Below are 22,180 nucleotides of genomic sequence, written 5' to 3' on the forward strand. Positions count from 1 at the left end.
GTATTGTGTTAATAAAGATTAAAAAAAAAACTAACATGCTTAGTGAACGCCTTAACAAGACCTTGGCCGACACGATATCAATGATCGTCAATGTTGAGCGGGGCCACTGCGATGAGGTGATACCTTTCGTGACGTTTGCCTACAACACCCCCAAACAAGACACCACAGAATTTACGCCATTTTCCTGCTGCATGAGCGTGAGGCGGCTACGACTATGGACACTGTGTCTCCGTTACATCCTGATGACGTGGACGACGACTACTTGGGCCAGATGTTAACCAGAGCTGAGGAAGCTCGGCAGTTAGCTCGACTCCACACGCTGCAGGCTCAAGAAAACGATCGGCGAAGGTATGACGCGAGCCACTGCCCTGTTGTCTACCAGTCTGGTGACCTCGTCTGGATCTTAACACCTGTTCGGAAGTTTGGTCTATCTGAGAAGCTCCTCAAGCGCCACTTTGGACTTTATAAGGTTGTGAGACAGTTGTCTGATGATATGTATGAAGTTGAAGATTTAGACCTCGACGCAATACAACGAAAGATCAGAGACACGGTACACGTCCTTCGAAGGAAGCCCTATAAGCATCTTGCAACCCAGGGTATATTCGAAGCTCCAGCGACATCAACAAGCGGAAAGGTGACGAAGAGCGTCGCGGCTAAAGAGGTTCTAAGAAGATCTCCGCCAGGGCGAGAATCAGTCATCAGGAGTCGGAATATGCAGGACCCATGACTCGTTCCCGGACTAGGACGACGTAACACCGAAACGCTGTTCACTTAAGGAGGGAGCAATGTCGCAGGAGAAGCTAAATAGCATTGTGATTTAGTGGTTATGATCCTGAAATGTTGAATGGAAAGTCGTAAGTTCAAAACTCATTCGAATTGTACAGTTTTAATTTCTATATTCGGTTCCAATACATTCTAGAAGTAACCAAAATTATCAAGAATCACTGTACTGCAATGTTCTGTAGCTGTACATATACTGTATGTGTTGTGGCCGGAGGCAGTTCGCTGCGCATTCTTGTATGTGCAAGTACTGAATAAACCGTCGTTACGTGAAGTTAGTGTTCGTCATTCATCTAATTACACCTTCTTCTACGTGACGTTATTGTATGCTAGCATATCGTCGAAACTTCCGAAATGAAAAGAAGCAAGACTCAGATTTGGATCAGTCACTAGTTGAAAGGGCCCCAAGTTTCAGCATGGATTCAGCCATCAGTTATCTGAGAAAAAGAACTTCTGAGTGAGTGCAGGCACTCATAAACAGACGAGAGTGAAACGAATATGAAATTCAGTAATTCAGTAAATACTTATGTATGTAATTAAAACATAAATATTACACACAAATGTATCTGAAAATAAAAGAAAATTGAAGTTCACTAGTCGTTCAGAGCTGAAAAATTTTGCACATCTTTCGGTCATTCAAATTAATTTGGAAAAGGCTGGAGAAAATTGCCCATAACTTATGCACGGATTGGTTTTTTAGTTGAATCATTAGTTTCTTTCACAACAGCATAAAATACGACTACTCTTACAGATGTGTGTGTGTTTTGCTTGAAAACGTTTTGGAAAAAAATCCCTTCTACTTACCTTGCGGGTAGAAGATGTATGAGGCGATTATATTTAATTGACTGCGAACTCTCTTCTCGAAGAACCGTCTCCCGTCCTCCGTTCTCCAGAGGAATCTATAACGCAAGGTGGATGGTGAATGTGATATACTGAAAACTTTTATGTTCTAGGACAAAGCTGCATAACGACCCATATTTTCTATCTATGCATGTAGGTGAAAGCACTATCTTGTGCCGCTTCAGAAGCCAAAGCATTATATCTGGACTTCGGAATTCTTTCAAAACTTTGTATATGTATAGCAGATAGTCGATAGTGATACCCCCCGTGTGGCTTTACACAAACTGAAAAATCGTTTATGATTCCTGCCTTCTATTCTGTAGTCTTAATCTTCTGAATGGAAAATGAAAACAGTGACGAAAGCATTCAAGTAGAAATCGATCAAATCCCAAAAATTACTACAATTATGACTGAACACTTCATTTCTAACAAAATAAGAGTATCTTTAAAAAGATTTCATTCGAGTGATATGTTCCTTAAGACAGTTTCTTCACAATATCGTTAATGTGAAGATGTCATGGATGCTCTACAAGTAGTTACTAAACGAAAGGCTCTAAATTATCCGGCTCAAAGTGGCGTCAAGCTTATGAAACACAGTAATCAGTAAGTTAGAAGAAAACGAAGAACCGTAGCTACATGTATTTTAACTTTTTTCTGAACAGTCCCAAAAATTTCTATAGCAAAGAACAGACTTCATCAAAGAATAAGTATGCTTAAAATAAAATATGATTTTTTCGTCATATTTGTCTCACACGATTGGTAGACAGCGGGTTTATAGGTTGTCTTATTAAAGTTGATGCAGCAAATCAGTATTGATAATTAAGCTGAAAAAATCAGACTTGAAAAATAAGAGCCTCCCTAAGTGACACATTTTTTTTTTTGTAGAAATCAGAAAATAACTATTGTTAAGTAAACTTTCTTACACCACAGTTACTAACACATACCTTAAACATTAGTTGTTAAATGAAGCATATGAGGTTTAATTTACGAATAAAAAATGCAGTGCGTGCTCCTTTGAATGGTCAAATAAAAACAAGTTGAATTGTGATAAATATGTGTTGCACAGTTGATCAGAACAACGAAGAAATAAGCAACTTTCTCTCTTTGTTGCCTGAAAAATATGTTTGTATTACATCCAACTTATTTTTTATATAAAAAGTGGGACTGGAACATGCAACTACACAAAAAGAACTAGAGTGATAGAGGGAGGCCGAGGGGTAAACAAGGAACGAATGAACTATACCGGATGAGGTGAACGAGAGTGACCGCGACTGAAGTGAACGGTGAGCGACCGTCACTTACAAGCCGTTCCTCGATCTTGACGTTCATTTTCGTGAAACGTTCCTTTGGATCCGTTGTTTCGCGAACGACCCACCTCTATGCCAGGAACAACTGATAACCACAGCAGCAGCAGTTATTGTGCTAGCAGCAGAGGTACCATAAGGAATAGATGGCTGCGCTGCAACAGCGACATGAAGAGCTGCTACCATTATGACTAGAAGAATGGGTACGACCTATGGTGTTACTACCAGAGTTGCCTCAGTCATGTAGCCAGACAAGGGCAAGTCATGGCACCCTGACAAACCCTACCAGACCCTCACCATGTCTATTTGTGTCCGGGGTGTGCCCCTGCTTCCAACTCCCTGTAGCCTCAAGTCCGACGAATAACATTACCTGCTGTCACTCCTCGGGACGCTCCTAGCAGCGCAAGTGAATCACGTGACATTTAAAGCACCAGCCCTCTAGATGGACTGTCCATAATTTTGGTTCACTTATATCGTAAGGTATTTCGTCACTGCCAGGATAAACTCCGTTAAACATGTTAATGTCACTCTGACAACGACGGTTAGCAGGATTATTAGAAACCTATCTGCCTCCAGAAAGTGCCAATTACCAAAAGATGAGTTCTTTCAGGGGCTATCCCTGTCTCACACTCAATGCCTCAGACAGTTGTATCACAGGGAGGAAACTGGTGATATGAAATCGTCCTTGTTCCTGCGACATTTCCGCAACGTGGCTAGACGGGACGCCTCAGAGCTACTTCTCCGATCCATACGGTTCTGCCGCTTGCCACAGATTCCTACACCCTGCTCTCGGTAACGCAAGAGGCCAACTTGAGCAAATTACAGGGCTCGCGGACAGAGCGACCGAGGCCGCCGCTGCATTGGTATTTACTCCGTCACCCGACAGAAAGATGTTGGACGACATCACATTGTGTTCCGACGATCTGACACGGCAAGCAGCAGCCCTCAGCGTATACAAATTGACAAGACCGGACTCAATCACATGGACGATGCAGCTTGTGCCCCTTGCCCTCGCTAGACCAGAACAAATGTTTTTACAACAAATAGCAGTTCACACACTCACACACACACACACACACACGCACAGAGAGAGAGAGAGAGAGAAAAAGAGAGAGAGAGAGAGATCACCGATATTACGAAAACACATTTAGTAGTTGTGAATATCATTCCACACTTGACAACACTATCTAAAACAAAACATGAAAATGGTTCAAACGGCTCTGAGCACTATGGGACTTAACTTCTGAGGTCATCAGTCCCCTAGAACTTAGAACTACTTAAACCTAACACACATCCATGCCCGAGGCAGGATTCGAACCTGCGACCGTAGCGGTCGCTCGGTTCAAGACTGTACCGTCTAGAACCGCTCGGCCACTGTGGCCGGCACAAAACATCAAAACGAGTGTTGAACTCCAGGTACTGTGAAAACGAAACTTGAGATGATATGAAGCACCAGAAGAACAGCTACAACAAAGGAAAAAGACCACATATAGATCAGCATCCACGAAATCTTTAAGGCGGACGTTAAATTATCATAGAAAGGCAAAAGTGCCAGAACATTTTATAACCGCAGCATAACGTAAAGGCGGGACAGACGCCACAAATTTTCTAAGTTAAACTTTCTATCAATATAAAAATGCACTCCGTCTTCAGGCTACGAGTGGCCTACCGGGAGCATCCGATCGCCGGGTCATCCTCAAAGGAGGAAGCAGATAGGAGGGGCATGGGGTCAGCGCACCGCTCTCCCGGTCGTTATGATGGTATTCTTGACCGAAGCCGCTGCTATTCAGTCGAGTAGCTCCTCAATTAGCATCACGAGACTGAATGCACCCAGAAAAATGGCAACAGCGCATGGCGGCTGGATTGTCACCCTACCAAGTGCCGGCCACGCCCAACAGCACTTAACTTCGGTGATCTCGCGGGAACCGGTGTATCCACTGCGGCAAGGCCGTTGCCGAACTTTATCAATATATAAACTCTTAAATCGCAATCAATTTAGACAAGACTGGTGGTTTGTACATTGTATATAGCTACATAAAACATCGCGTTACAAAAGAAAGTTGTAACAAAGAAACATTCTTATGATGTACAATGGCTCATAAAATTAAAGAAAGTATTTAATGGCGGGCAAGATGTCGCAGAAGGAAGGGACAGATGGCGAACTGCAAAAGGCACTGGAAATGACATCCATTTTGATTTTTGTTTTTTTATTTTAAACAGTTCACTCAAACAACACATGCCCTCATAGAGAATACATGATTCATGAATGCATCCAGAATTTCCTACGCATTGAATCCAATCACAGGTACACGACGTTTCTTGATAAAGTTCAAGGCTCACTACACTTTCGTTTTCTTCAAAGTTTAATTCATCAGAGGAACTGTTTTAAAGGGAAATATCATCATGATCTTCTTCTGAAATTGTGTCTCTAAGCAGATGCTTCTTTGGCGGGTTTTTCCTCTGTTTCTGGGATTTTGATTCCTTTTATCTGCTACATTTCTGTGTGCACAGACTTTTCTTTTCTTCTTTCTGTCAGTGATTTACTTTCTTTACGTTGCTATAAACTCATCGCATGCCAGATTAATTGCTGACTGCTTTCTTTTCGATTTACTTCTTTGAGGTAGTGCAGGTACAGGTGAAATCTGTTGCAGCAATTTTGATGGAGTTTCTCCACGAGGAGTCACTCAGTTATCATTTATAGAACAATTGCCGTGGCAGTTGGTTGAACAAGAGCCAAATTTGTGCAATGTTTGTAAGTAGAAGTGTGTCCTGTTATCAAATTTGTTTCAGACATTGAAGTTAATGGCTGATCTGGAGTCACATCAGGAGATACTTCTTCAGTCTCAGTATAATTAATGTCTGAAAGAAAGGCATGGTTAAGAATTACCGCTTTATCAAGTGAGATAATTCCACTAGCTCTGAATCTGGATCTACCAATCTGGACACTTGCAGCACGAGTCCATGCTTTGAAAGGCAGCTCAGCAAACTGCTACCTTGTAACCCTTCTTTCTTTGCTTACAAAAGCTACAATCCATGAATGACAAGCCTTTTTAAAGTAAGATTTTAGCGGCTTGAAAAATGATCAGTCTAGTAGTGGTAAGAAGTGTGTCGTATAACAAGACAAACAAATTGTCGAAACTTCGTTTTCAACAGATAAATCCAAAAGGGTGAGAGAATTCATATATGAGGCATGGCCATCTAGCAGAAGTAGAGCAGGGCCTTTCTAGGGAGGAAATGGTTTTTGAACCAATCCATAAAAATATCAGTGATGACGTAAGCGGAGTCTCTTCTTATAACAACAACTGATCCTGGAGGTATGTTGTCTTTAGAGTCATGTTTTTATTTAATCTTTTCTAAACGCAGTAAGGTGGTAAGAAATTTCCCTCGTCATTACAGCAGGCAACAACTGTTATTGTCTCTCCTTTTTCAGCACAAGCAATAATATGGACATTTCTGCTTCCTCTTGCCGTCCTACATTCTGGAAACGCGCAACCTCTACGGTTGCAGGTTCGAATCCTGCCTCGGGCATGGATGTGTGTGATGTCCTTAGGTTAGTTAGGTTTAAGTAGTTCTAAGTTCTAGGGGACTGATGACCTCAGCAGTTAAGTCCCATAGTGCTCAGAGCCATTTGAACCATTTGAACATCTTGCCGTCACTACTTGCCCAAGCTTATTGTTTAACTGTAGACCAGTTTCGTCTACGTTGTAGATACTACCTAGCTTATCAAAAAGCTCGTTTTCTGTCAACGCGTTTCTCAATAGGTCAAAGTAAGCAATGACTTCGTCTCTGTACATTCCAATCTCTCTGGAAACAGAAAGCGCTTGCTCTTTTCTGATGCTTACGTCTGCATTGCGTATTGAAAATGAGTGAAGGCAATCTTTTCCTGCACATTTCTTTTCTTGATTGAATTTATTTTTTAGTACCATGTAATCAGCTAAATTGAAAGCTGTTTGCATGAGATCTGACAGTTTGGGAGAAAAGCCACATGCTTGCACTTTCTTTACATGGACAACTGGTTTCCTTTCTGCATCTGCACCCAAATATGATGAAATTTTCTTGAAATTGCGCGTAGCAAGTCTTCTCCTATGTTCCTTCTGGTATACTTTTCATTTCAGCTACTTTCCTTTTACCATTACGTTCGTCTTCGACTAGTCTCACTACCTCTATTAGATCTTCTGCAGTCCATTTTCCCCTGTCCGTGGTCCTGATGCGCTTTCTCGGCAATTTTCTGTAGAACAAAATCGTATGGACTCCTTTTCGTGTTGCAAGCATCGCAGTTTCTGTCCCACAGTAAGAGTGCGTCATCAGCCCGTTCTCATAAGGACGGATGTCGCAACCCCATTTCCACCAACGATGTTAGCGAAAGAGGCCATTACTCGACCCAAATAACCTACAATGTTTGTATTGCACAATCTAAATACGAGTTACAAGCTACAAGGCCCGTATCTACTAGTACCTACGATTAATAAGGATTTGTGCAAAATTCCCTTGACTTACCTTGGTCTCGAAATTCTTATTTCTTATATTTGTCTTTTATATTCCACTCTTGAAGCACAAAAACTTGCGAGTAAACTGATCTCACCAGCGGTTACTACAACAATGAGCGTCACGCGAACAACAACATCTAAGGCAATGTCTTCGAAGTGCGACGTCGTTCCCCCGCTTTATCTCTCCCGCTTTTACGTTACATCGTCCTGAAAGTAAACTAAATAGTATAAAAACTTACATAATTCAGGCCACTAAAGATGCCTCGGAAACAATAAGTGCGAAATGCCTATAGAGCAAAAATTGTATTTTATTCATTTGTGATTAGACGGTCTCAAACTAATAATTATCTACACACTGTAAGGACGGGAAATCATGACGTTCAATTTGAACATCAATTTACGACGCTCATTTCACTGGCGACTTATAATCACAGATGTAACTCGTGCTATAATCGAGTTGGATTTCCTATTCTTCTGTCACCTCATCCCAGATGTGAGGATTACAGCCAATTTGGAAAGGGTCACAACTTGGAAGATTGTTTACCAGCCCACACAACGAAGCGCCCCATCCGTACAGTTCCTCACAGCTCCTCCGCCAGTGGCACGCCTGCTATATGAGTTACTGTCAGTCAGGCGCCACGTTGCAGTTCCATCATCGCCCCGCCACTCTACAGTGTATCACTTCAGTAAGGCGCCCACTCATGCTGTTATATCGCAGCCCAGACGACTGGCCCAAAAGAACCTCGCATGGCAAAAGTACAGTTCGACGCCATGATCTAAGCAGGTACGGCCGAATCATCATCCTCTACACCTTGTGTCTAAGGAGCCGAACAGCGACTATAGTGGACGATTGCCGACGGGTACCCTGTGCACCACATCAGAGATTTTGCATGCCAGTTGTTGAGGCACAACGTTTTCTCGACGACCGACACAGTTAAAAGCCTACAACCAAAGACCTGTGTCAGCATAGGACGCTCATAAAACAGCAGCAACTACGCCCTTCGTACTCTGAATTTCCATGCACGTCATATAGGTTGAAGATCGTGGTATGGACTTTCCCGAGGTTTACTGATAAATTTTTACAGGGACTGGACTACTGCTTCGCATACATTGATAAAGTTTTAGTGGAAACTTCATCCTCAGAAGAACATGAAAGACACGTATCCAATAATTTCCCGAAACTTTGATGACTACACAGTCCTCAGGAATCCAGCTACATGTGACAAGATGTTAACAAAATGACTTTGTTTGTATTTTGGATTCCCGCGCTTGCACGTATCCGCCACCTGAGTACATCACTTCCCTTATAACTTACCGGGCCCCGAAAACTGCTCGAAATCAATGACTAACTGAACATGATAAGCTGTTACCGTCGGCTTTTACCCCGAGCTGCTGAGGCCTAGGTGCTGCTCCATGCCGTCCTCATCGGCCACAAAGTGCGTGGCTCCACGCCTGTCACTTTCACTGAGAAATGCGGGCCTCATTATCTGCCAGCCAGAAAAGCCTCTAGTAAGTCATCCTGCTGGCACATCCTCTCTCCGGCGCCCCAATACATATTTAATCGAACTGCCCATCCCACACATTTGCTGTTATGCTGTAAAAGAATGAAAACAGGTAGTGATAGCCCTTGTGTTTCTTCTTCAAGAAGACCAAAGAGAAACGTGCTATTGAATACTGTTTTACTCTGAACTTTTAGCGGCTTGTGAAACTGTTAGGTACTTCATATTCATGTTGATAAGGCATGCGTTCGCTACAAATACAGATCATCGGCCACTGACTTTCTCGTATTGCAAGCCAAGAGATAGCTATACCTAGCGCAAATATTCAAACTGATATTATTTCCTAATGTAAAATAGACACCTGTCATGTAAGCGGCTGGGAAAACGTCACTGTCGATCCCTTGTCTAGACCGAAATGCTTTTCTGCACCTGTGGATTTCGCCTAGCTGACGGCAGTACAAAATGACGGCGATGCGTTAAAAGACCTGCTGAAGGGCAACTATATGGCATACAAATGACAAGAGCTTCACCAATCACTGGGTTGCCAACGGAACTGTGGAGTCTTTACGTGTTATCTCTCGTAGGACAGCGTCATGGCGCCTTTTTTTAACATGATAATGATCGACCACAGCACGTGTGTCTGTGAACGGTCTGACAAACGTTGAGGTAGCCCAGTGGCCACAAACATCCGCAGGTCTCTTTTCGACAGAACATACATATGGGACCAGCACTGACGACAACGTCAACCCATTGCCAGTATCCAGTATATGAAGGACCATTTGCTACAGTTGTGAAAATGTAGTCTCAGGAGAGGATACAGCGGTTATGTAACAGCTTTCCCAACCGAATCAGTGCAGGGATCCATGCTACGCGGGAGGCAACTTCGTAGTGATAGGTTCTTGGTTTGAAATGGCTCTGAGCATCATGTGACTTAACTTCTGAGGTCATCAGTCCCCTAGAACTTAGAACTACTTAAACCTAACTAACCTAAGGACATCACACATCCATGCCCGAGGCAGGATTCGAACCTGCGACCGTAGCGGTCGCGCGGTTCCAGACTGTAGCGCCTAGAACCGCTCGGCCACCCCGGCCGGCTTAGTGATAGGTGGGACTCGATAGTGAACCGATGTAGAGGACAAGAAACATCCAATACTAAAACTTATACACAATCCAGTCACATTATTATGACCACCACCAATTTGGTTCGACGTCAGCTAGAAATAATGACTCACGGATGATGGAGGCGTCACAACCATTGGATATATAGACCGTGCCGAACGCACGCAGAACACTTCAGTGGTTCTCGTAACGCAGAAAAGGAGACGTTTATCTGACGTCCAAAAGGGTGTGATCATTGGCTTTCGGGCCTAGGGTGGAACCATTTCCGAAACGGCTACATTTGTTAACTGTTCGCGTGCAGCCGTGTTTAAAGTGTACCGTGTATGGCAAAATGGCGCTAACGAAAACCGGCTCTGAGGCAACTGTTCAGCGAACGGCTCTCCGCGTCAGGCGCTTCGTTCACTCACCCATTCAGACTGCTGCTCATCGGCGACAAAGGCTGGAATTTACATGCCAATACGGCAACCTGACGTCCGGTGGGTGGCGGCAAGTGGCCCTATCAGGTTGACCACTACGGACAGATGGCCTTTGGAGTGTACAGCATGAAACGATGACATCAACTTGCAGGACAACGCAAGGTGTCACAGAGTTTGCAGCGTACGTGCGTGGCTCGAAGAGCACTAGCCTGCGTTTACCGTACTCCTCTGCCTACCAAACTGCCTGGATTTAAGACCAATCGAGGATGTGTGAGACCAACTCCACTGGGCTGTTCGCACCATGAATCCTCAACCGAGTAACGTGGCGCAGTTGGCCACGGCACTGGGGCCAGAATGGCTCAACATCCCTGTCGGTACCTTCCTGAAAGGTGGTTTTCAGGCTTTTGACATGTGGTCTCGTCAACGTGACTGGACAGTATACACCGGGAAGTTAAATTTAGCAATTTAAGCCGTAATTATTAAGGTTGACTGTAGATATGAGACAACAGTCTGGTAATCAGAATACTAAAAGTAGTTCGAATCCAAGAATGATTGAATATCTGCAGTGTAATGGAACGAGTTTTACAGCCGGCTGGTCAGGGAATCAACTGGCAAATGGATGTGGGCAAATATTCTTTGTAATGTCCTCAAATCATGGGCAATAAGCTTAATCCCAATGCCTAACATTAGTTTTTTCCATAGATGTTTCTGTTGTAAAGCTATCCTTCAAGTGCATTAAAACGAAATATATTTGCTTAATTTAATAATGATATTCATGTGTAACATAAATGTGAAACCAATATCAGACGTTTGAAACGTAGCGTGATGTGGTACGTTAACTTTTGCAGAACGTTTGGCTTAATACAAAGAGGATTTTTTACTGAAGAGATCATAAAAACCAAAACATTCGTCACAATTAGAAATAATCAATTGCAATCACTGGTTCATACCTACCGTTCCCGTTTTGTATTGAAATAATGCATCCAGCTAAAAAAATCAGGTAGCCAAATGTCTGAAGGTTAAGAGCAAAAACATGCACTTGGAATAAGTGTGAGAATAGGAAAGTACTTTAAGGGCGAAGCATCTCGCCTGGAACCATTTTCATTGGTATATATAAAACAACTAATACATCAGATTGAACCGAGTTTTTAGTGATTGTGAGTCGACGGCTATATTTATTAACTGACGACGTTGAGCTGAATATCATTAATTAAACTTTCATTTCTGGCAGGCTCAATAATCTTGAAGGTTGCAGTGAAGATTCCGTCGGATCTGCCTAACCACCAGCTTGGAGGTCGATTCGGGCACCTCCGATCCCCCAGTATTGACCACGGACAACTCCCTGTACCTGAGATTGCTGTGAGAAACACGGACCAATAACAACGTCACTATGCTCTGAAACACTACAGGGAACACAGAATGTGAGATGAATATCGAATGATATGACAACCATACATTAGGAACATTCTGAAGGGATTTTATGCTTAAAATTTCATAAATGCAATAGTAACAAAACCCGGTATCATTTCATAAAATCACTATAAAATCCACAGATAAAAATTTCAAAACTAACTCCGAATGCTACAATACTCGAAAGATTAAACTTCTATTATTTGATAGAACACATTCAAATTTTTTGCTTGATGAACTACTGCAAGGCAATCTTTTCTAACCAATAACGCAGACAATTAATGCGGAGTTCAAAGTTGCAAAAGCTGCAGATCGACGACGTGGCCACGGGCACTAACCATTAACACATTTGCCCTTGCATATCCCAGCCGCACAACACTACTTCCGCAGTCAACAAAAGAAGTTGTAACTGGCACCAAGTCAAAGAGCTACCAGATAGCTCCCCTCAACTCTGCCGTGCTGGGCGTGTCCGCCACAGAGGGCGCTCACGCGACAGCGTAGAAGTTAGTTCGGGATCCGCGTCTCGTGAGTCCGGCACGTTAACTTTTGCAGAACTACAAAGAAGATTTTTTACTGAAGAGATCACAGCAGAGGCGCAAATTCTGATCGTCAGAACAGTGAGCATTTAGAGCAATATTGTTTACCTGTGAAGTGCAAAGAATTTTCAGATGAAGATAAACTTAGTGCCATGGAATTCTTTAGCATTAGTACCCAAATGAGCAACACTGAAACTATAAAGAATCGTAGCACACCTGTCGTTGTATCTGTGAGCCACGCTAAAGGCTTCTGCCTCACGACTGGCATTTGTGAGCAAGCAGTGGTATCCACCTCCTACCTCTGGTGGAGAGGTCGTGCCGTAACTCTTTATTTCCATCTACATCCAGTGCAGAGCAGCTGGAGTTCACTCGAACACCCCCATTCGATGTCTATGAAAAAGGGCTATATACCTACAATAGACGATCTGGAGGTTGACGTCACTGTGTGAGCTACACCTGCACGTACCAAGGCATATTCCAAAGCTACGAGCTGTGTCCACTGCCCTAACCATGTCCGCGGAGTACGTGATTTAATTGTAGCACTGAAATCGTATAAATTAACGTATACAGAGTGTTTACTGACTTCCACAACTCTACCGCACGTTTCGTCATCCTGCAGTTGTAAGGGTCTACAACGAATCCTTACAAATTGGAGTGGATCCACGTCCTCAGCATCAGCACCGTTGCTGTCTGAACTTCCATCCTGACGTAGTGCGTTGCAGGAATGAACATCTTGCTGTCGCACTTCCTCTTTGTGATTATTGTGTGTGTCCATGTCGAAATGTCGGAACATTAATGCCACCTAAAGTATCGATTGTTAAACAGCAGGAACCTGCAGGCTCGTCATTGGTTAGTGGAAACACCAGGGAACTGCGTTTAACGTCAGTGAGATGCAGATTTTGTAATTTTTCATTTCATGTGTTCCCATGCTTTAAGTCCGTACCACTTGCGAGTGACATTTGAAGACGTTTTGGTCATTAAGTACAGCAAATTTCTGGTTTTTGGAGCCATGACCCGGCATAGAAACTAATTTATTTCATTGTTGTATGTAGTGTACATGTAGTTTTCCCCCACGAATCTGTTACTGTAATAGAATGTGCAAAACGGTACAGATATGTGCTGATACCAGAGGTGAAATTGTTACTGCTTTAACAGAGCGAGTCCAGAAGTATGAGAAGGGAAATGAAGAACTGGGAATGAAAGTTGAAATGTTGCAAGCTCTACTGTAGCAGTTGCAGTCGGGATCTGGGGAAGCTAAGGCAGTGCTGAGTACCCTTTCCTCCTCACGATCCATCAACAACGAACTTGTTAACGTTTTTTGCGGAAAGACAATGAGGGATGTGACTGTGTTCATTTAAGATGTATCAGCCATCGGCAAATTTAGCAACTGGATGGATGAAGCATCACTCACGTTAATGAGCGAAGCTAAAAAATATGTAATGTATCATAAGGCAGTTAGTAACACACAAATGATCCAGGAGCTAGCTGATAAATTCCGACAGCGCTTCTCAAAGCAGAACAGTACGAGGTTTTTTAGGGAAAAGGTAAGATGGCAGGTGTAGAAGCCAAAAGAATCAGTGGAATCTTTCTCGGATAGAATTCGGAAGGTTAATCCACTAACATGTGACCTGATACAAAACGCATAGGCTGACACCGTTACTTTACTTGAAGGTGAGAACAGGTCAGGCAGAGTCAGGGTGGGTAATCAATCTGATATATCCGCAGCTATTAGGGTCGTCACAGAAATGGAAGAAATCGATGTTGCTACGAAAGGGCGTAATGATCGTTGTGTCTACATCTCCGAAGATTATGTGCAAACGCAATCTCGTCAACCAAAGTGCTATGGTTTGGTCTATTCGGTCATACGGCATGCGAGCGCACGAATAAGAAACAAGGGAAAGAGAACCATAAAAAGTGTCGACAGTCGGAAAGTATTCTGTGCATACGTTTGTAAAGACGGAATGCTGCTTATTAGATGTAGTACAGGACAAGGAACACAAGTTTTTATTTGACATGGATTCATACGTGTCAGTCGTTAGTTTTTACCTCTTAAGCAGGAAGAGATTTATGTCTCCACGGTAGAGGTTACGTGGGGGGGGGGGGGGGGAGGGGGTGATAATAACACGAAGCCATTTGGGACAACACTGCTGCACCGTAGCACTGGAACCTGGAGTTCTCGTGAGTGGATGGGAATGTCACAAATTGGTGAAGGTTACCCTTCAGTTCCTGGACTAGACATTTCTGACAAACATCAAACTAATATCGATATTTTATGGTATACAATTGAATTCCGAGGAACTTCGTTTACGCTGGGAACAACGATTGAAGTTGTGGCAACGTAGCAAGCTGCACCTGTCATGAAGGTGGTGCCAAATGAACTGTGAAGGGGTACGCTGAAGATTGGTTCCTATGATAACGTACCACCGGGTACAAGGAAGTTGGTTTGGATTCCTGTAGATACCCATATGCTACAGCAACTATTGCGTGTGGCAGAACCACTGCAAAGCACCAAAGCGTTACATGAAATACATTGTTTTGTGCGTAAAAGCGAGACGCGAATTAGTTACATAAGCAGAGAGTTCATGGTTCCCGTTAGTCTGGATGTTACTCTCGTGGACTAGGTCAGTCTGTCAAAGGATTTAGTTATGACCAGATTGAATGTTCTGAACGAAGAGGAAATTGATACGTAATTAAATGACCAGAGCCGCAAAGGAAACTGTTAGTTCATCTACATAACATAACAAAATGAATCGTTGCAAGGAAGTGATCGACAAGCTATGGAATCTTCGTTGCTACCATTCCTAGATTTGTTTGACACAAATAGTCCATTACCAGCGATACCTATTACACAGCACCACACAATATCGTCATTGTTCCGAAGTAATCACTGGATAGTACCAAGCTGTACATTTTCTGTTGCGATTACCGATACTTTAACGCAACAGCTATTGCTGCAGGACTGGAAGATCTACGACAGTGCAGAAATCTCAACGCTGGATCTAAGATGAGGATGTCACCAGCCAGAAGTAGTACGAGAAGATAGGCTGAAAACTGCCTTCACCACATCATTTCCTGTCTGAAGGACACAGTTCATAATAACTACTGACAGAAAGCCATAGAGAAAACAGAAGTAATATTTGGCCTTCTCCAAAGAAGTGTTACAGGCCCTCTACTGTTCCTGAACTATATTAACGATTTAGGAGACAATCTGAGCAGTCGTCCTTGATTGCCTGAGGATAACACTGTCATTTACCATCTAGTAAATTCATCATATCAGAACCAATAGAAAAATTATGTAGAGAAGATATATGTATGATGAGAAAAGTGGCAACTGACTCTAAACATTGAAATGTCTGAAGTCATCCATATGAGTACTAAGAGGAATACCCTGAATTTCGGTTATACGATGATTCACGAAAAGTTAAAGGCTGTTAATTCAACTGTGTCATAGTGATTACAATTAGGAGTAACTAAAATTGGAGCGATCACACAGATAGTGCTTTAGGGAAAGCGAACTAAAGACTGGGGTATACTGAATGAACTGTTACAAATTGAAAAAGGTCCGCTAAAGAGAATGCCTAAACTAAGCTTGTCAGTACTCTTCTGGGATCCGCATCAGATAGGATTGAGGGACAACATCAAAAAATTCCAAAGAAGGACAATTCGTTTATCATTATCGCGGAGTTGGGGAGAGAGTGACGTCTATATTTCTGTCATCAGCTTTCTCCTCCGAATGCAAAAGTATTTTTTGGCACCTTTCTAAATAGAGAGAAACGATCATTGTAATAAAATAAGAGAAATCAGGGCTCGCACAGATAGATTTAAGTGGCTATTTTTCCCACGATCTGTTCGATAATGAAGTGGACTGTGAATAGCTTGAATTAATGTTTCAGTGAGGTGACAGTCTACAGCCGCCATATAATTAAAGAACTGAGTTTTTAGCCGACAGGTGTATAAATAAACCTTTTTTCTCTACTAGTTTCGGTCACTCACAGTATTATCAACGAAAGGCTATCAACAAAAGAATGAAAAATGCAAATTATGCTTCATGTCAAGCAAATGTATAGGTATTTACAAGCTCCAATACATTAGATGGAAAATTATTTCACTTTTCTGTTACATGTTTCTAAAGTCCTCAACGTAACTGGGACTTAACGTGCCCGTCTGTTATGTATCATGACCTTAAATAGCAACAAATTTGTCTTTTGACAACTCACAATGAAATGTAAACGAACTGCCGTGAAGACTGCTCCTAGTTGACTAGAGAACAACACAGATCACATCTTTACTAGGAACTTCAAAGACTATTGTGCAAAATATGTCCTACTATATTCAGTATCGATTGTCAACCAAGTTATATAGTGCCAGGAGTAAAAAGAATAGACACTGTAAAGTATAGCTAAGAAAAATCCTATATACCGTGCGATTATATTGTCAGCCTTACGAAGACCTGTAATATTCATGAAAGTAATCTGACACCTTAACTCTAGTAGTGATATATACAGATAAAGGAAGATGCCAAGTGAAATATAATGTTGTGTGAATCCTAAATTGTCGACATAAATCATAGTAGCGTAACATATACATATCTAAAATACTTGGTTTTTTATACAAATTTCCAATGCTAAACTAGGTCGGAAATAAAGTAAATTGGCTCCAAGCACTTCGAAATTGCAGAAATATTTTAATCTTTCGTTATATAGGCTTCCCTGTATTAATATAAATAAGCATGTTTCACTTGGTACATAATTAATCATACTATTGACAATCATCGTATATTAGTAAGTAGTATCGTTTAACAATGTAAATCACAAGTGTTAGTCCATCATTATCTAGTACACCTTCGGGTAATAATAATTTTGAATCATACGTTACGACTAACCATGGCCTCAGTCACCAGTTGAAGTATGTTTCGGATGCTATACATAATAAAAAGGGTAATGCACAGAACCTCTTACCTGTCTTACAGTATTGTGAACTCTTTGTTTCTTATATCGCTAGCTCTGGGGCATTACAGTAATGTCATAAACTTCAGTAGTGGAGACATTCCTGTATATGAAGGGTGGCGCACGAAATGTGTTACCAATTGTTTCTTTCACAATTTACGACGCACATTAGATATCCCGCTGAGAAGTCTACAGCAGTACCAGCAGAGCTTGGAAAAACAAATGAGTTACTAAATGACGTATAATTCACGATACTGCCGCTAGGAGACTAGTAAGCAGCAATGGCTGACAATGGAAGGCTGACGACACAGCAACGATCGGCAGTTGTGTTACTTTTTCATGAAACGAAAAGCCTTGTTGTGACTCAGAGGCGTTTTCGACAACAGTTTAACACACGATGGGCCCCTTGCAAGAAGACCATCCACAGGTTGTACGATGAATTTGTACAGGAAGGAACAGTACTGGAAGCGGAGCGACCTCGGCCGAAACCTGTTTGTTCGCCGGAGAATATTGAAGCGGTACCAGTTGCTGTACAGAGAAGTCCCGGGAAATCGTGTAGAAAGGCAGCAGTGCAACTGGGAATATCCCGACGCTCCGTTCAACGCATTCTTAAAAGTGAGCTCCATATGTACCCATACAAGATGACCTTTGCCCAGAAGCTCACTGAAGAACACAAACAGCAGAGACTACTGTTAGCTCAGTGGGCGGAGGATAAGGAAGAAACTCTCAACAACGTTTGGTTTTCAGAAGAGGCGCATTTCCATTTAGACGATGTGGTTAACAATCAAAATGTACCCTTTTGGGCCACTGACAACCTACAAGTGCTTCATGAACGACAACATTATGCTCCGAGGATTACAGCGTGGGCAGCAATTTCCATTCACGGATTTATTGGACCCTTTTCTTTGAAGAAACTGTGAACAGCGAGCGTTATTTGAGCATGCTTCGCAATAGCTTCATTCCATAGCTTCTTGCTACTGCCTTGCCCTTCAACACGCAGTGGTTCATGCAAGATGGAGCAAGGCCACATACTGCAAACACTATGTTGGAGTTTTTACACGAGCATTTCGACATGCGGATCATTTTACTCAGGTTTCCAGGTCGCTTCAATCACGGACAAAATTGGCCCCCCAATAGTCCATATTTCAATCCATGTTACTTTTTTCTTTGGGTGTACCTAAAGGAAAAAATTTTCCCGGAACGTCCACGTGATTTAATGGAGCTCAGAAGACTTATTCTTCAAGCTTGCAGTGAAATTACGGAAGACATCTGCCGTAGGGTAATCGCTGACTTCAGTGTTCGTTTGAAGGAAGTTAGGAAACGAAATGGTGGACATATTCAGCATGTGCTGAGTTAGAATAAATCTCCATGGACGGCTCTTCCTTGTAGTATATGTTCCTTTCAGATTGTATTGACAGTAAAGTTTATATTCAAAAACAAAATGGTAACACATTTCGTGATACTATACCAGATACTATACCAGGCCAACAACATAAAATATGTAAAAATATCAAAGTAGCCATAATTTAACGACTATACACTCGAAATTTCATCAGTTGTCATGTTACATCAACCTCAGGTAGTTGCCTCAGATGTAAGAACAAATGGTCAGTGCTTCAGCATTCAGATGTGATAAACACTGGTTCCTATACAATGTAGGATAATACGATGTCGGAATTATATATGTGATATAGAATCTAAGACAGTGGACCTTTATAAAATTGGTGTATTTAGTATTCATAATAATATCACAAATATGTTAGGTGAATTTAGAGTATCACTGGCAAAAATATGATATTGGCACATAAAGCCACTACTATAATGTTGTACAGTGTGACAAGGAAAATGAGTATAAATTAGTGAACCTATAACCTACTATCTGGGAATAAATCAATAAAGTCGTAAAATAATTTGACTTTTGTTGTAAGAATAACCCACACAATCAATAATATGAATAAAAGTTGCTCACCTACACTTATTAACAACATACACCATTTCTGACAATATAACAGACCATAAGCTGTAAAAGTTGGAAGGCTGTAGAAACCAGTTACTGTGTACACAGTGTTTCCCAGATACCTATTTATTTACATCTTCTATTAGCCTATCTCATCCTTCCCCTCTCCATATCCATCTCCACCACTCTCTCACTCTAGCCACGTCCTTCACCCCCACACTCTTTCCCTCTAGCCCTGCCCGCCTCTCTGTCCATCTCCTCCTTCCCCATATTTCAGTCCATCTCTTTGCCCTCCTTCCAGTTCATCTTCTCCCCCTCCTTTCTGTGTTCATCTCCTCCTCCCACCTCTCTGTCTATCTCCTCCTCTTCTCTGTCTCTCTCCATATTCTCTTCCCACTCTGTCTCTCCCTCTCCTCTGTCTCTGTTCATTTCCACCTCCCCTATCTCTGCCCACCTCTTCCTTCCAATATTTGCGCCTATTTCCTTCCGTCCGCTGGCTGTCTTTCCATCTCCTCGTCCTCCATTCTCTATCTACTTCATGACACTCATCCCTATAGAAGGATGCTGGTTCTTATCTCCACAGTAATTTCCTTCCAGAGTGTAACTAATATGTGCACAAATCATTTCAATGGTTTACATGTCGCTTTGTCCGCATACGCACATGTCATATATATTTCACACATATTTCACGCGTATTTGTGCATATATTTCGCATATGGGTCTAGTCAGTTTGGCCATTCAATCTCATTTTCACGCAGCTCAGTGTTTATGACGTGCTGTCTCCTGAACCATACGATGTACAATGACATAATTTAGCAAGTGCGTGTAATGGTATATGTGCCTACTGAATTCGTTGTGAATACACTTAGTAGTAACGAAGTAATAAATTAAAACGTCATGCATGATGCGGCAGTTTCTCACGCGTCTCACAGATTAAGACGTCATATCTCGTGAGCGAAGTGTCCTACAATGCTATATAATTCCAGATACATTGAGCTGCATATGTAACACCGCCAGTGAAATTTGTTTGCGAATAGAGTAAGTAGTAATGAAGTAATAAAACGTCATACATGATACAACAATTTCGCACACATTGCAGTATGTGTAACGTCATATCTCCTGAACAATGTGTCGTAGAATGATTTATTTTTCTAGGTAAATTCACTGGCGTATGTGAATGCTACCTACGCAATTTGTTGCTAATAGAATTAATAGCTCAGAAGTAATAAATTAAAACGTCAATATGATATGGCAGTTTCCCACACATGTCAGTATTTGACATCATATCTCATGAAATATTTGTCATACAGTGATATATTTTTATAGGTACATTCAGTAGGAGATGTGAATACTGTCTGCTGGAAATGTTGCCTGTAGTGTTCGTAGTAAAGAAGTAATAAATTTAATCGTCTTGTGTCATGCGGTAGAATTTCACCTATCTCTTTTTATTTACTTTATTTATTTGCTCGTCAAGTTCCATAGCATCAAATTAAGGAGCAAATCCCCAAGGTCATAGAACGTGTCAGTACATGAAATTACAACATAAACGTAATAACAGAGAAAAATAAATGTTGATGAACATTAAAAAGTCACTCCGTAAGTTTAAGTAAACACTTATCAACAGTGCAATAAAAATCAGCTTAATTTTTCAAGGAACTCTTCGACAGAATAGAAGGAGTGACCCATGAAGAAACTCTTCAGTTTCGATTTGAAAGCGCGATGATTACTGCTACGATTCTTGAGTTCGAGTGGCAGCTTATTGAAAATGGATGCAGCAGTATACTGCACACCTTTTTGCACAAGAGTTAAGGAAGTTCGATACAAATGCAGGTTTGATTTCCACAGAGTATTAACCAAGTGAATGCTGCTTATTCTTGGGAAAAAACTAATATTGGTAACAAGAAACGACAATGAGGAATATACGTACTGAGAGTCCAATGTCAAAATATCCAAACTCGTGAACAGAGGTCGACAAGAGGTTCGCGAACTCACACCACTTACTGCCCGAACCACCCGTTTCTGAGCCAAAAATATCCTTTTAGAATGTGAAGAGTTACCCCAAATATAATACCATACGACAATAGCGAATGAAAATAAGCAAAGTAGATTAGTTTTCGTGTCGAGTGATCACTCACTTCTGATACCGTTCGAATAGTAAAAATGGCAATATTAAGTGTTTGAACAAGATCCTGAACGTGGGCTTTCCATGACAGCTTACTACTATCTATCAGCTTACTATCTACTTCTGGAGCAATAGTTTGTGATCAACACCATCAAATGCCTTAGTTAAATGAGAAAATATGCCAAGCGTTTGAAACCTTTTGTTTAACCCATACAGTACCTCACAGAGAAAAGAAAATATAGCATTTTCTGTTCTTAGACGACTACTAAAGCCGAACTGTACATTTGATAGCAAATCGTGTGATATAAAAAGATCAATTATCCTTACATACACAGCCTTTTCAATATCTTTAGCAAATACTGTTGGCATAGAAATAGGTCTAAAATTATCTACATTATCCCTTTCTCCCGTTTTATAAAGCGGCTTTGCTACTGAGTACTTTAATCGCTCAGTAAAGTGACCATTTTTAAAGGAAAAATTACAAATATGGCTAAATACAGGGATAACATGTGCAGCACAGTACTTTAATATTCTGCGAGACAGTTCATCATAATCATGAGAGTCCTTAGTCTTCAATGATTCAATTATTGACTCAATCTCCCTCTTTTCTGTACCACAGAGGAGAATTTCAGACATCAATCTCGGAAAGGCATTTGCCAAGAAAGTTATATGACTTCCTGTAGAAACTAAATTTTTATTTAATTCACCAGCAGTGCTCATAAAATGATTGTTAAATACTGTACATATATCTGATTTATCAGTAA

Source organism: Schistocerca serialis, chromosome 3 (assembly GCF_023864345.2).
Source record: "Schistocerca serialis cubense isolate TAMUIC-IGC-003099 chromosome 3, iqSchSeri2.2, whole genome shotgun sequence".
Lineage (NCBI taxonomy): Eukaryota > Metazoa > Arthropoda > Insecta > Orthoptera > Acrididae > Schistocerca > Schistocerca serialis.